Here is a 15,490-nt window from a genome sequence, read left to right as displayed (position 1 = left end):
TCTACACCCCCTCCCGTCAGCTGCGATCCTCCAACCAAGCCCTTGCCACGGTACCTCGCATCAACAAAACCACTATGGGAGGTAGATCCTTCTCCTACCTGGCAGCTAAGACCTGGAACTCACTTCCCACTCACCTTCGCCTTACTCAGAACCACCTAGCATTCAGAAAGCAACTTAAAACTTGGATATTCGACAAGTAATTCCCCACCCTCCCTCTAGCGCCTTGAGACCCTATGGGTATGTAGCGCGCTATATAAATTTCCTGACTTGACTTGACTTGACTATTCAGAGGATCATAGGGATAGAGCTGCCGGGCAGGGCTCTGAGCCATATGGCCATCCTGCTATAAAACCTAGACACTGACAGTCTGAGCCGACAGCACCACTCCCAGAGTCACAGGATCTGAACCTGACTTAGTTCTCATCTCCATCCTCAGACCAGAGCAACATGTGCAATACACATCTGCGGTAAATGTAATTCTGCTTGAGGTTGGAAATCCTAATGCAGGTGCATTTACCTGGTCAGATCTCACCTTGGAGGAGGGGGGCAGAACCTACCTCTGAAAAGCAAGTCCAAGCAATGCAAGGGGTCACTCAAACCCAGATTCCATCCGCTGTTAAAACAGTTGCCTTTGTTCAGTACTTACAGGGGCCCCAGCGGGGCTTCTGGGGTTTTGTTAAGTCTGGTGTGACCAGGTGGTGTGGCATAATGAATGCTATGGTATCGGCCCAATACCCCCAGGACCTGCCAGTTACTCCATGCCTCCCTTTATTACATCAAGGTAGAAAGAAAAGGGCTATTGGTGGACTCACTACTTTAATCTCCAGGAATCACAGCCCTTCAGCAGCTGAAGGATGCCAACATGGCCAGGGAGAAGGCTGCTGCAGGACGCATGAGACACTTTTGCTCTTTGCTGCTTGCCACCTCTGTAGTCTGACTCTGATAATGGACTCTTACTGAGGGTGCATGCTGCAGTCAAACACTGAATCCTGCTTCAGTCATCCATCCAGGTCTTCAGCAAAAGCCCTTTACCCACTCCTGCAATTAAAAAACCCTTGCCCGGCTTCCTGTAGTGGCTTCCTAAAATGTAACAATAAAGTGTTACTTACATTTCGTCAGAGCAGTGTCATCTTATCCACTGTCTCTGCACAAAGAACATAGCAAGTTTCTATCTGCTGAATATCAGGACAAGTAGGTGCATGGCTGAGAGGTCCCGGGGGCCTCATGCACCTGGGGTGGGGGAAGGTAAGCCCCATTACGTGCACACACAGAGTTCCATCACCTGTCTCTCCCTCTCAGCAATGCTTCTTCCTTTGAACTTCCTTTTGACCTTCTCCTGATCACTGATCTGTCATTTCTGCACTCCAGCACTCTGATTCACAGATAAATCCTATGGTGCCTTCCCTTCCAGGCCTCACTCTGTACACAAACAAGAAACAAAAGATATGAATTGTAACTGTTTCTTTTTTGTGTGCAAGATCTTCAGAAAACTGCTTCCTGCCCAAAGAAAGGCTGAAGCTGGTCAGAACTGATGTGCAGTGCTCAGTCAGGCCTGTGCTTCAGCATTCTCTTCACTGTGGGGGCCGAGGGGGCCCCTTCAAGTGTAGGGAAGCCTGGAGCTGCAAACTTTCTCCAGGTCAAGTCAGCTCTGTGCCTCCTCAGAGGAGCAGTGCCCTCTCTGGGGCCCCCACCCCATCCTTGTCCGTGCCTGGCTCCTGGCTAAAGAGAAACAATGTTGATACTTTGTTTCTCTTCAGTCCACAGCGCGTGCAGGCTGCTTTAGGGAGAGAGAGTCACAGCTCACTACCCAGTTCTCTACAAGAGCTGAGGGAGCCCCCTTCACTTACTGAAGACTGGGGGGCACCCCGCACCGTGGGGGTTGCGTGGGTGTTTGTTACGTCCCTGATAAGAAGGTGTATAAAAAGATCAATATTGCCTGCCATCGATCATCTCCAGTCCCAGCTTTTGAAAGCCCGGGGTACCGACGGACAGGTGAGTGAATCAAACTGCTACCTAATGCTTGCTAAATTATAAGAATAGTGGTTTACCGCATTTTGCTTTAAAAACAGGCTCACACTAACAAGAGATTTTGATTGAGGTGCGGCTGTTTTATCTAATCTAATTTGCCTGTGCAGTTCGGCACTAAACAGAAAGTGTTTGCCGACTTAGGCTGCTCGTGATTTTTACTTTAACTGTGGGAATAGTCAACAGCACACCCACGCACTGAATGGAACTGCTCCGTACTTCCTGCATAAATTACGAAAACAGTGGTTAGGCACATTTTGCTCTAAAAACCGGCTCTCACTGACAAAAGATTTTGACCGAAATGCAGCGGTTTTAATCCAACATGTCTGCTCAGCTCGACACTAAACAGAGAGCATCTGTCGACTTGGGCTGCTCGTGACTCTTGCTTGGATTGTGGGAATATTCAATTGAACACCTATGCACTGAATGGTTTTTACTTTTAGGCATTTAAATAGACGTCAGTTTCTCGTTAAGACCCTGACTTTTCCATAGATTGTTATGTAACTCTCTATATTTGATACAACCACAAGAGATCACATTGTTCGGCATCCTGAGAGGCACAGTTTGCACTATACTGTAAGTGACAACCATACACATAGATATTTGATAATTTGAAGGGAGAGGTTGTGCTTTCAGTAAAGAGCTGTATGGACCTTTGTCCATTGTTTTTCAATATTTATGTGTACATTCAGGTGTAAGCAACTAGCAACATCAGCCGAAATGGGATACGCTAACTGTCCCATTAAGTGTTTCTATACACAAGTTGGACTACGACCAGCATTATCACTCTGAAAGCTCGTTTCTAATTCTAATAATTTTTATACATAATCTTTCTCAATTTTCAGCCCGCAGCTATGAGTTCCCATATGTATCTCTCATTCTTGGGATTACCTCGTGATTGAATTGACTCTAACAAACATTTAATCTGTAATCTAAATATTTTTTTTTATAACAAATTTTATTGAGATTTTAGCACCCCCTACAAGCAGTATTTAGAGAGATTACAGATTATAGGTACACAAGCTGCTGGAGAGGACAGCACCTGAGAATCAGTAAAACATACAACCCAACATACCACCCCACCAGCCTCCCCCACCCTTGCACCGCACCTCCCACATGAAACACTAAATACGTGCACAAACTTATAGGCATATCTCCACTCAGGCCGATTCGCAAATTAGATTGGAGGGTCATCAATGATTAGTTTTTCAATAGGGTCTGGATTCCCTGACGTTGGAAGGATGGATGGGTCAATGCCCTGGTAGTTGGCCCACCTGGTCCAGATCTTTCCATGCTTCTGCGGGCAGCCCCATGCCTAAAGAACACTGCCACTTCGTCTGACATACATTTATCCAGGGCAGATTTCCAAGCCGCCACCCCCGAGGGAGAGGAGTGCTAAGCAATGTCACGCTTGGCCAATGTTAGTCCTAGGAATAGCAAATGCCTTTTATATCTGTTCCCCCCAATTTCCTCTGTGCCATGGAGAAGTATTAGTTGAGGTTCTGCCGGGAGGTCCCAGTCCAGCACCCGCCCCAGACAAGATGAAACCCCGACCAAAAGTGTTGTAGTGCAGTGCTGCCCCAGACCATGTGGAGAAAGGACCCTTCTTCCGAATTGCACCGGAGGCAGGTGGGGGATGGAATAGCCCCCATCTTCCAGCGGCGGAGGCAGGTGTAATACACATCTGGTGTTTGTATGTTTTGGAATGTGTGGTCAGGGTCTGGTATAATTGGCGGATTTTGTGTCCTCCTAGATCACCCATCAGCAGTCTACCCTCCATTTGGTGAAATTCTGGTAGGAACGTAAGATGTTGTATCAGGGGGGTCAGGGTGTGGCGGAGCTGGAGATATTTATGGAAGTGGGATTTATGTAGTTCAAACTCCTCCTGCAGCCTCTGAAAGGATTTATGCGTGGGCCCGCGCATCACATTCCCTAGCGTTGAGATCCCTATTGCATCCCATCTACGGAATCCGGACAAGGCCGAGACCGACTGGACTCCCATATGGCCCGCCAGAGGGGAGTCTCACCCGTCAGCATACCCCACTAACCCAAGGACCAAGAAACACTTCCCCAGATCTGAATAACTGTGTGACAGGCCCGGGGAAGAACCTCTAGGGTAGAGTTACTGTACAGGAGATCAAGCAGTAGGTATTCCTCCAGGAAGAGCCGCTCCACCACGTAGGCCGGGTCGTTCTGCAGGTTATACCACCAATCATTGATGACTAGTAGCTGGGATGCCCAATAATACGACCGTACGTTCACCACGAGATGCCCCCACAGTAGGTGGATTGGATACAGGTCCCCAGAGCCACCCGAACCGCCCCTCTGCCCCAGAGGAATCTGTTCAGGAGTGCATTCCTTAGAAGGAACAACGATGGCGGGATAGTATATGGGTAATTTTGCACTCTGTACAATAAGCGTGGCAGGTATACCATTTTGAATATCGCGGATCTGCCGTATAGGGACATGGGAAGATGGGACCACACCATCATCTCCTCTCGGACCGCCGGGAGCAGGGGGGCTATGTTGAGCGACTACGCCGCAGTGGGGCATCTAGTGATTTAGACACCTAGATATTTAAACCCCTCATCAGCAATGACTGGCTGTGAGGCCCAATCCAGATTCCCCTGTTCAGCGCAAATGGGAAAAAGAATCGACTTGGCCGAGTTGGCATGTAATCCCGTTGTTTCAGCAAACACCCCTAGGATCTGCAACACCCTCGGTCCGGTGACCCGAGGGTCAGAGAAAAAGAATACCGCGTCGTCATCGTAGAGTGCCATTTATCTGAGCACTCAGGTGATCAGATCAAGCCCCTATAGACCGCGTCTAAGCACACCCACGCTGCCAACGGTTCTATCTCTGAAGCGAAAAGAAGCGAGTAGTAAAGTTAGGACCTAACTTTAGGACTCCTAAACTGAGAACAATCCTAACTTTAAGACTTTCGATATTCACAGAAGGCATTTAGGAGTCCTAAAGTTAGGAGTCCCAACTTTAGGACTCTTAAACTGAGAAAAATCCTAACTTTAAGACTTTCTGTATTCACAGAAGGCATTTAGGAGTCCTAAAGTTAGGACTCCTAACTTCTGTGAATACCAAAATGAGTAAGTGCCTTCTGTGAATACAAAAATGAGTAAGTGCCTTCTGTGAATACCAAAATGGTAGTAAGTTTAGGATTTGGTCTTAAGTTAGTTCTGTGAATCGGGCCCAGAGTCCCTCCACTCTATGCCACTCTACTTTTCTCGACCCCACTCTGGGACACTTCCTGCACACCATTTTACACCACTATATGCGGCTATACACTATACCACACTACTCCACTGTATTCCACACTACGCCACTCTATGTCACTCCACTCTATGCTACTCCACTCTTGGACACTCTACGCTACTCTATGCCACTCCACTCTACAGCACTTTACCCCACTCTACACCACTCTAATCTATGACACTCTGCTCCATCTTACACCGCATAATTCTAGTGGCCCTGTTACTATTATTATAATAATTAGATTATGCTAACACCAACCCCTCCTCATCATATTCTGGTTTTCTTCATGTGCTTTTAACTAGACTTGACTTGGAAAATAAGTTTCTGTAGAACATACCACTATTTTGAGATGGTTCTGCTCACACATTGTAAGTTGTTATGTCAGACGCACGGCAGACCTCCAGAAACACAAGATTTAGCCAGATTTGGGCATCTGTGTTTAGTGTAAGGATAAAATCAGAAGCGTTTTTTAAACTATCGTCCGCCTTTCACCTATCAATTTCCAACGGGATAGTGTGTGTAAAAAACACAATGCCTTTGTACTAGCCAGCTATTGGGTGAGTTGGATCCCCCGAACTCACTCCTCCACTTCCCTCCTACCTATGTAACCTGTGGGCTCCCAAAGTGACTCTATTCCCATTTCTAGTTCAGGATTTGAGAGAGTGGAGGAGTCATTGAACAGCTTCAGACTGACACGCGGTCTCCTATGAGAAGAGTATTGGGGGCTGGGGCCAGATGATGATGAAAGGAGTGCAGTTTGTGGTGCGTTAAATCTGCTGAGCTGCCATCTGTCAGGTGTGAGGGTCAAACCATTGGAAGCTAAATCCTACTAGTAAAAGATGGATCTACGGCGGATCCAGAGGCTGTGAGCTTGGAAACAGGATCTGAGAAATGCAAAGAGATGCTCCCAATTGTCGCAGGCAGGGACACAAACCAGCTCTTCAGAAAGCAGAGGGGATCTGCGAGCATGGGGATCAGCCGGATAAATTAGACTATTACAGAATTAAATTGGGGACAAGCTGTTTGTGATGTCAGGAATGATATTTCACCTCTGCAGAGGCATCCATGATAGTCCCATCCCGTCAACATATTCTGTGATGTTGTTGCATGCAGACACAGAGTGCTGGACTATGTAGACCCAGAGGGTTTTCACAAATGTAGCCACTGCTGTTTTTTTGCTGGCCTGATCTTTGGCTCCTGGCCCAAGGCATACAGTTATGAGTGGCCCCACACTTGTCGTGGCTATTGTGAAGTGAACACACACTGTCTGGTGAACGTGCTCACTGGTGAACGCACTTTCTCTGCTCCCTGACTTTACGTGTGCTCTGCATCAGGAGGAGCACTTGAGACCTCCAGCAGCTGCTGCCCTCTCACTATCACACAGTGGAGATAGGATATCAGCTTGGATGTTGGTGCCTCTCCCAACGTTTCTCTAATAAAAAAGCATTTAGTAAAGAAGAAAAAACACCACAGAGCCAGAAAAGGGAAAGGAGGAGGAAGGTGGTCAACAACGACAACGGGAAAGGGGCGGGAGCAGGCAATTAACAACACGGACAGCATGAGGAAGGGAAGGAGGGACTAAAGGCAAAATGGACAACAGGCGAATAAAAAACGTCCAGGACCCCTCGGCAGGCACTTACTTCTAGTTCTGTGCAGCGAGTTACACCAGCATGACAATAACGCCAGTGTGATTAGCCGTGATGTACTACTGGATTAGGAATACTTGTACCACCTATTGCTAGCCCCGCAGGCGCCAACGAATGAAAACGCCCGGGCATATATGCTAAGATCTGGGTTCTAGCTGCACCGTGCACTGCAGTGCGAGCTAAAAGTGAAAGCAGCAGTGAAATTGGAGATTGTTGGGAGGCTGGTGAGATAAATAAATAACGGGAAGGCAGCAGCCAAAGCCGAGGATGAAGCTAATAAAACGACGAATAACCCTCGCCAGGCAAAGTCATAGAGAGGCGGGGGGTGTAACTAAGCATTCGTTATATTAAAAAAAACAAGCAATGGCCGCGTGGCCGTGAAAGTGACACGGCCGCGCGGCAAGAAAGTGAAAGGAAAAAAATGAAGCGGACGTGGAGGGAATGGGAGAAGAAAGGGGGTAGGGGAGGGGATGCGCTATAAGGCTTAATGAGCCATTACAGCAAGCCAGGTGGCAGCTGTGCATGTCGTGCGCGCTTGTACGCGTAATAGCAAGCTGGTGGCCGGCAAAAGCCTGTGGGTAGCACTTTTAAAACCAGATACTAAACTTCTCGCCAGAGCAGCGCATGCGATGGCTCTAGTGATACCTAAAAAAGGAACTTGGAGTAAGCCCATTGCTTACTATTTGTTGGCTGCAGCACCCCTCTTCTTTCCAACCTCCTTAATTGAGCTGGCCAAACGTCACTTCCGAGCCATTCTGTGAAGCAGGGACCAAGCACAGATTGATTCAAGTTAATCCGTGTCCCCCCCAGGTATCCAGGTACTATGTCTTTCCTACCACTCCCCCACCTGTTGCTCCCGGCTCCAAAGCGTCTTGTGTGTATGTAATCACCCTTTGTTTGTGAATCTTAGCCAGTAAGACAATCTTGTTGCCTTGCTCCGAATTTCTGAGTTGGTCATCCCGTCCCACTATTGGTTTTGCTCTTAGCATGCGATCAAGGGATAAACTAGCAGTCGGAGCCCCACTCCCTCTGACGTGTTGTCGCAGTGGCCGTTCCCTGGTTCTGCATAGAATACATCTTTGCGTTCTGCTCTTCATTGATGGGGACTTACTGCTGCCTTTTCCGAGAGTTTCTTAGCTCAAAGGACAAACACACATCCTCTTTGATGTGGTCTCTCTGTCAGGCGTTGTCCTTCATCATGCTGAACCAGACCTGACTCCATCCTCCCCCGTGTTGGTACAAATGGCGCCCATTGGTCAGACTCCATTCCTGCAGACGTGGGCACTTATAATAAATAAACATCCCCAGCCCTTTGCTGGGATCGTTGCAGGCATCTTGAGATGCCAAGTGATGACGCAGTCGCGCCAGGCTTTGGCGGGGCAACTTTTAAGCCACTTACTTCTGTCAGCGTTTGGGCTTTACCATACGATAATCTCTTGGCAAGCCTGTGTGCCAAGGTTGCGTGTTCCGAAGTGGCACAGACCCACCCGTGGCAGCTGAAAGAGATTTTGTTTGTTCTTGGCGTGGCCAGTTGCCAGATGATTTGGGGTAAAATGGCAGAGTTGGCACTCCAATTGTGGGCTTTATGAATCAGCAATGGGCTTTCACGGTCATTGCACGAAGTTTATAAACTGTTAAAAGCAAGGCCACAGGTATAAATGAAGAGCTATAACAATGGGTCTTCTGATAGTAAGGGTAAGACTATGTTGGTAGTGTTTAATTCATCTACCAAATGTAGTGACATGGAATCTTGCCATAGATGTCTCTGTCACTTTATTTCTTTTAAATAAATGTTGTGTAGTTCCTCTTGAATAAGGTTATTCCATTAGTTCTACTTCATCTACCTACTGAGATTGAAAGACTGAGATGAACTTTGTTGGACTGCAATCTGCGACCGGCATATCAAATCCAGTTTTCAGCAGCTCCCATATAACTAGCTGAGTTATCCACCCAATCAAGACATAAGTGCATAGAATTACTGCAGTAAGTATAGCAGATGAAAAGCAGAAAGAGGCTTGGAAAACAGTGGATAGTAGATAGTCGAAAAAAGGCACAAGTACTGTTGTTTGCGTGGGCAGTGGCGGCTAGTAGGGATTAGGGTTGGCGAGGCGAGGGGAGATGATGGCGGAGGGGGAGTTGAAAATATATTTCTTTTAAACACACTTACCTTGTCAGCCGCATCGCTCCTCTGCTTCTCTGCTCTTCCTGATTCCAGTCCGGAAAAAGCTGAAGAAGCTGCCAGACACACAGGCTCCCCAGAGCCAATCACAACGCTGCAATGCAGAGTTGTGATTGGCCTGAGCGCCGTGGATCAACGCTCGGATCAGGACAGGGATCCTGTGCATATTCCCTACCAGGCTCCCAATAACAGCCTGGTAGGGTATACACAAAGTGCGCATGACTGCTTGGCCGGCCAAATCGTGTACATGTATGTACATGTATGTTTTATTTAAAAGTGGTAATGTTTTGGGGCGTGGCTAGCAGCCGAAGATGGCGGCAGCCTAGAGGGAGAGCTCCGTGTTGAAGGCGGCTCCCAGTTTAATCCGAACATTTATCCGGCACTCTAATTACCCAGGCGGGTAGGCAGCGAAGCCCAGGACCAGGCGGCGGCGATTCGGATTCGCCGGACCTCAATCCGAGGTCAGGAACACCAGTTACTGTCGGCGCCCCGAGCGGGCCTGTGGGCGACCGCCGGACCGGGAGGCACAGTGAGCAGCACGCCGACCGGAAGCGGCTTGAGGCAGGCAGCCATCCGCCGGAAACACCCGAGCGCGGAGAACGCCAGGGTGCTTAGAAGCCGAGCCCTCCAGCATCCGTTACCGGACCGAGGGGAGCCGATCGACCTGTCAGGAGGCTCAGCGGAGGTGAGGGGGACGCTCGAGGAAAGCGGGCTCCAGCGCCCGGAGCGACGGCGGGGGAAGCTGACGCCGCCATTTTCAGCAGCAGCGGCCAGAGAGCAGAGTCTGGCTGCGGCGGAACCGCGCTGCCACCGTGTGAGTACGGCGATCCCCCCCCCCTAGCCGATCAGAGTGCCTGGCAAGGCGCACCAGACCCGAAGGAGTCCCCGCCCAAGAACCGACAGGGCACCTCGCAGCGCAAAGACTTCTCTGGGTGCAACCCGGACCCCCTCCCCCCCCCCGTCGCCATAAGGGGACCGAACACGAAAACTCCGGTGAGCCAGGGTCGCTGTCAGCGGTGGCAGAAGGGGACAGAGGGAGTCCTGCAGAACGGCGATATTCGACGGCGTGCCCCATTAATGAGTCGGTGACCCGGCCGGCCACCACACACCAGGGACCCGTGCACATCCGCAAACTCATTGGGACGCCTCAAGGGGGCAACACTCCCCCCCGTAGCCACAGCGGGAGCCCAGGGTAGACCCCCAGCAGCTGGCGGAGGACGATAGATTGGCCCAGGCGAACCCAGGATGGCTGGCAAAGGGCATAAAGGCGGAACATCACAATCGCGCCTGGACCGCTTTGCCTATGAAAAACCCGGCTCCCCCTCCCCCTCGCAGGACGCCAGAACACAGGCGAGCAAGACGACCGAAGGGACCGGGGGCAAGAAAGCGACCATTGACGACGTCATGCGGGCCCTAACGCAGGTACAGGCCACAGTGGGATCGATTTCGGCCGAGATCACACTTATAAGGGCGGACTTCCATAAAATGTCAGAGAAAGTGAACAATATGGAAGTTGTGACCAAGTCCCTGGTCGAGGACGTCTCGGAACTCCAGATCAGTATGGAACGCATCTCGAAGGAGAACAGAGAACTACGAGACAAGCTCGATGACCAGGAGGGGCGCTCGAGACGGAACAACATCCGTATTATTGGTGTGCCGGAATCGGAAGACACGAGGGCAATGGACCTATATGTCGAGAAGTTGATCACGGACACTCTGAAGCCCAAAGGACTCTCCGCCTTCTTCACAGTGGAAAGGGCGCACCGGGTACCGGGGGGACGCCACAAGACAGGAGCTAACCCCAGACCGATCATAGCGAGGCTCTTCAACTTCAGGGATCGGGATGCCATCCTACAGGCGGCAAGGAACTCACCCCCTATCAAGATCCAGAACGCGACGCTGGCATTCTTCCCTGATTACACGGCCGAGGTGGCGCGGAGAAGGCGAACCTTCTTTGAGGTCAAAAAAGAACTCAGAGCCAGGGAAATCCCATACTCGATGCTCTTCCCGGCCAAGCTTCGGGTCGTAGCGGACAACAAGACTTGGTTTTTTGAATCACCGGAGGCGGCGCAAGATTGGCTGGAGGGTTGGAGGGCGGCAGGCCCTCGTTGCTCACATAGACAGAACAAGCACCGACCAGCTGGCCCCCGACAGGGCTCACAAACCAACGACGGAGATCTAGAGGTGCACTCCCCTTTATCCGACCATCAGGAGGATGAGGCAAACGGGGATCTGTAAGACACGGCCACGGTCCGACTGCCAGGAACATGATATGAACAGGAAACGCTGCCTTGGACACTGGGCGGAGAGGCCTCCGCAGCTGAAGATGGGGGCCGCTGACCACGGAGACACCTTCACTCCAGCGAGCAAGTACTATGTTAAGGGGTGGGATCAGGCACTCTGCTGAGTTGGGGGGGCGGGCAGTTCTGAGTCCGTTGAGCAGGGGGGCAGGGAGGGGGGGAGTTGGGGGTAGAAGGGGGTTTTGGTTTTTAGTTTCTACACAGGGTCAGGTTAGCTACGATGGGGCACACGAGTATAAGATGGTATGGTCACGATGCACCACACAGGGGCACTGCACAGACCTCCTGGCCATCCCCGAGCGTAAAGTCACAGGCCGTAAACCAACACAGGATGGGGGAGGACACTAACGTAGGGCACACATCCCCGCTACTCCTCATGTCCTGGAACGTGAGGGGCCTGGGCGACAAGATTAAACGTGGGCTGGTACTGCAGAGTATAAAGAGGCTGCACCCCGCCCTGGTCCTATTACAAGAAACGCATCTCACCGGCACAGCCACGAAGGCCCTAGACAGGAGAGGCTACAACATGATAGTACACTCTGGGTTCACAAAGGGGTCCCGGGGCTCCGGGATATTGATTCATCGCTCATCCAGGTTCATAGCCCAATCAACGGCGACAGACACACAGGGGCGCTTTGCAGCGATACACGGCCAGTGGGAGGGGAAGCCACTGAACGTGGTCTCGGTCTACATCCCACCAGCACTACACAACATAGCTTTCCCGGAACTGGGGAAATTCCTGTTAGATCTTCCTGAAGGGGAGCTTGTTATGGGGGGAGATTTCAATGCAGTGGCACAAGACTCCCTAGACCGCCACCCAACGCGCATGCGTACACCAGGGCCCTCCAAACTGCATGACTTCATGGAAGCACAGGGTCTAGTGGATGTGTGGAGGCGACTCCACCCAGATGATAGGCAATACACATACCACTCAACAGTCCATGACAGCCTGTCGCGGATAGATTATTTCCTGACGTTGGGGGGGGGGGCTCCTCACTTTCGCTGACTCCCAAATTAGGCCGAGAGGGATCTCTGACCACTCCCCACTTACACTGACTCTGTTCAGTCAGAGACAATCCCGCAGACGGCTTTACCCGATTTACCCGGGTTACCTTAAAGAACCGGGCGTCACCAGGGCCTTGAGGAGGGGCACACGGTCCTACCTTGCAGAGAACGTGGGGTCCGTGGAGTCGCCCACTATTCTGTGGGAGGCCTACAAGACTGTCCTCCGAGGACAGGCGATCTCGGTAATCGCACAGCACAGACGCACACAACGTCAGGAACTAACAGACCTAGAGGAACAACTAGAAAAGGCCACACGGGACCACGAGGGGAGCCCGACTGGAGACACCCAGCACACACTCCGACTGGCCCAGCAGAGCCACGCCGACTTTCTGCGCCGCCGAGTGCGGGACAATATGTCCGCAACAGCGAGCAGGATATACGACATAGGCGACAAGGCGGGGAAGCTTCTGGCGTGGTTGGAGAGGGCGCGGGGTGGCCAGCGGGCGGTATTACAACTGAGAGACCCTCAAGGTGAGATACACACCAGTCCGGCGCAAATAGTGGAACTTCTAGCTGACCATTTCCACTCCGTGTACTCCCCTGAATATGGGGTCACACGGGAAATGGTAGAAAACTCCCTTGTGGGAGTGCCGACCCGCACTCTCTCCCCAGACCAACGGGACGAGCTCGACTCCGATCTGACGGAGGAGGAACTACAGGCAGCCATAGCAGCAATACACCCCGGGAAAGCACTGGGCCCCAATGGTGTGCCGATAGAATGGTACAAACTCATGTCCGAGACACTGTCCGCACCATTGCTCGATATGTTTCAGGAGTGCCGGGAACGGGGACGGCTCCCCCCTGATCAGCGCACGGCCACGATAGTCGCAATACCTAAGCCCGGCAAACCCCCAGAGGAGTGCGAATCATATCGCCCGATCTCCCTCCTTAACGCCGAGAGTAAAATCCTGGCGAAACTGTTGGCCACCAGGCTACTGCCCCATCTGGCGCACCTTATACACCCGGACCAATCGGGCTTTATGCCACACCGCAGCACGGCGCTGAACCTGCGACGGCTGCATGGAGTATTGGCCCGAGCCCCGCAGCTGGAGGAAGCGGCAGCGGTACTGTCGCTTGATGCCAAAATGGCATTTGATATGGTGGAGTGGCGCTATCTCTTTGCTGTCTTGGAACACATTGGTATCGGCCCAACGTTCATATCGTGGGTCAGACTGCTGTACACCGAACCTATGGCTAGAGTAACCGCAAACGGATACATATCGAGAGAGTTCCCGTTGGCAAGGGGTACGAGACAGGGGTGCCCACTCTCGCCATTACTGTTTGCCTTAGTGCTAGAACCCTTGGCCACGATCCTTAGGACCACCCAGCTGCTGAAAGGTATACACTGGGTAGGTGGTGGCGAAGATAGGGTTTCCCTATACGCCGACGACATGCTCGTCTACCTCACGGACCTCACGACCGGTATCCCGGTCTTGCTGGCACTATGTGAAAGCCACGGCACGGCCTCGGGTTATAAACTCAATTGGTCCAAATCAGTGATATATATGGTAAAAGGCGACCTTCCAATACTACCCACAGATTGCCAACTACTCGTAGAACGCGTCACCTTTAAATACCTGGGGATATGGATTACAAGGGAGCACTCGACCTTCCTTGACCGGAATCTTAAGCCCCAACTGGACAAATTGAAGACTGATGTGCGCCTTTGGAAAAATCTCCCCCTAACACTGCTAGGTAGAGCGGCACTCTTTAAGATGCTGGCGCTCCCTCGCTTCCTCTATGTTCTGGAAAACACGCCGGCGGTGGTTCCCGTATCGTTCTTCCGTCAAGTCTCGGCCCAACTGTCCACTCTCCTGTGGGGGGACAAACCGGCCCGGGTCGCACAGTTGAAATTGACCAGGGACTGGTATAGCGGTGGGATAGCCCTCCCCAACCTTGAACTGTACTACTGGGCGGCTCATCTCAAGGTGGTTAACCAGTGGATCCACGCACCGCAAGACGACCCAGCATTCAGGGCGGATAGACACCAACTAGGCTTGTCCACTCTGCTGGCCCCGCTCTATAATAAAGGGATGGTGAGGAAACTAGAGGGGCCTACCAAGCACACTGTGGCCCTATGGCACAGGGCTCAGAGACGGCTGGGGTGGGAGGGAGTGATCACCAGGCTCACGCCACTATGGGACGCCAAGGCCCTCGGTAACCTGCGCAGCTCCAAGGGGTTCGACCAGTGGGACACCATTGGGATCTCCACGGTGGGCGACCTATGGACCAGGGAGGGTGTGCTCTCCTTCACGACACTAAAAGAACAATACAACCTTGCAGAGACCGAAACATATAGATACATACAAATCAGGCACGCACTCCTGTCGGTGCTAGAACCTGGCACGGCGCCTCCAGAGTCGGCTCCGTTGGAGGACCGACTGCTTACAGACTACATGGAGGCCGGGGCAACCTCCCTCACTTATCGGAAACTCATGAATAACCTGCCGGACCCCCTGGGGAAACTAAAGGGGTATTGGGAGGACGAGGTGGGGGACCTAGATGAGGCAGACTGGAACGCAGCACTGGCTTCGCCCAGGGAGGCGGGTATTTCCACTCGATTCAGACTGATCCAGTTTAAAGTGCTACACAGGGTCTACTACACCCGCACGACGCTGCATAAAATACATAGAGCAGAACACCCACACTGCCTGAGAAGATGCGGGGAGGAGGGCACACTATACCACACTATATGGACGTGTCCACATATACAGGATTACTGGCGGCGAGTCACGCGCACGATTGGTCAGACACTGCAGAACCCATTTACACCAGATCCCAGGATCTGTCTCCTGAATGTCTGGGGCCCTACGGACCTTTCGTTGCAGGCAAAGAGATGGGTGGTCATAGGGGTAATGCTAGCGAAACGTGACATCGCAAAGAACTGGGGGGCACAGGAAGCACCGACACTGGCGCAATGGTGCAGAAATATGGATGTGCTTATGCTAACTGAGCGGGCTGTGTATCAGCAGAGACATAATCCTCGGAAATGGAACGGGATTTGGTCA

General features: G+C 51.7%; 1 protein-coding gene across 2 annotated transcripts in view; it reads left to right on the top strand.

Annotated features, from left to right (window-relative positions):
- The window catches only part of AOC3 (amine oxidase copper containing 3), a 263,107-nt gene that overhangs the window by 110,684 nt on the left and 136,933 nt on the right, over positions 1 to 15,490 (top strand). Inside the window, exon 1 of one of the 2 annotated variants that reach the window (XM_078645343.1) lies at positions 1,859 to 1,992. The exons of the other annotated variant lie outside the window; for it this stretch is intronic. The gene's annotated coding sequence lies outside the window, so the exon portion shown is untranslated. Of the gene's footprint in view, positions 1 to 1,858; positions 1,993 to 15,490 lie in introns of those variants that run through there. 2 annotated transcript variants of the gene reach the window in all.

The sequence above is a fragment of the Lissotriton helveticus genome, chromosome 5_1, assembly GCF_964261635.1.
Source record: "Lissotriton helveticus chromosome 5_1, aLisHel1.1, whole genome shotgun sequence".
In the NCBI taxonomy this organism is placed as follows: domain Eukaryota; kingdom Metazoa; phylum Chordata; class Amphibia; order Caudata; family Salamandridae; genus Lissotriton; species Lissotriton helveticus.
Note: the sequence above shows the minus strand (reverse complement) of the source record. Positions and strands in the feature narration are given on the sequence as shown.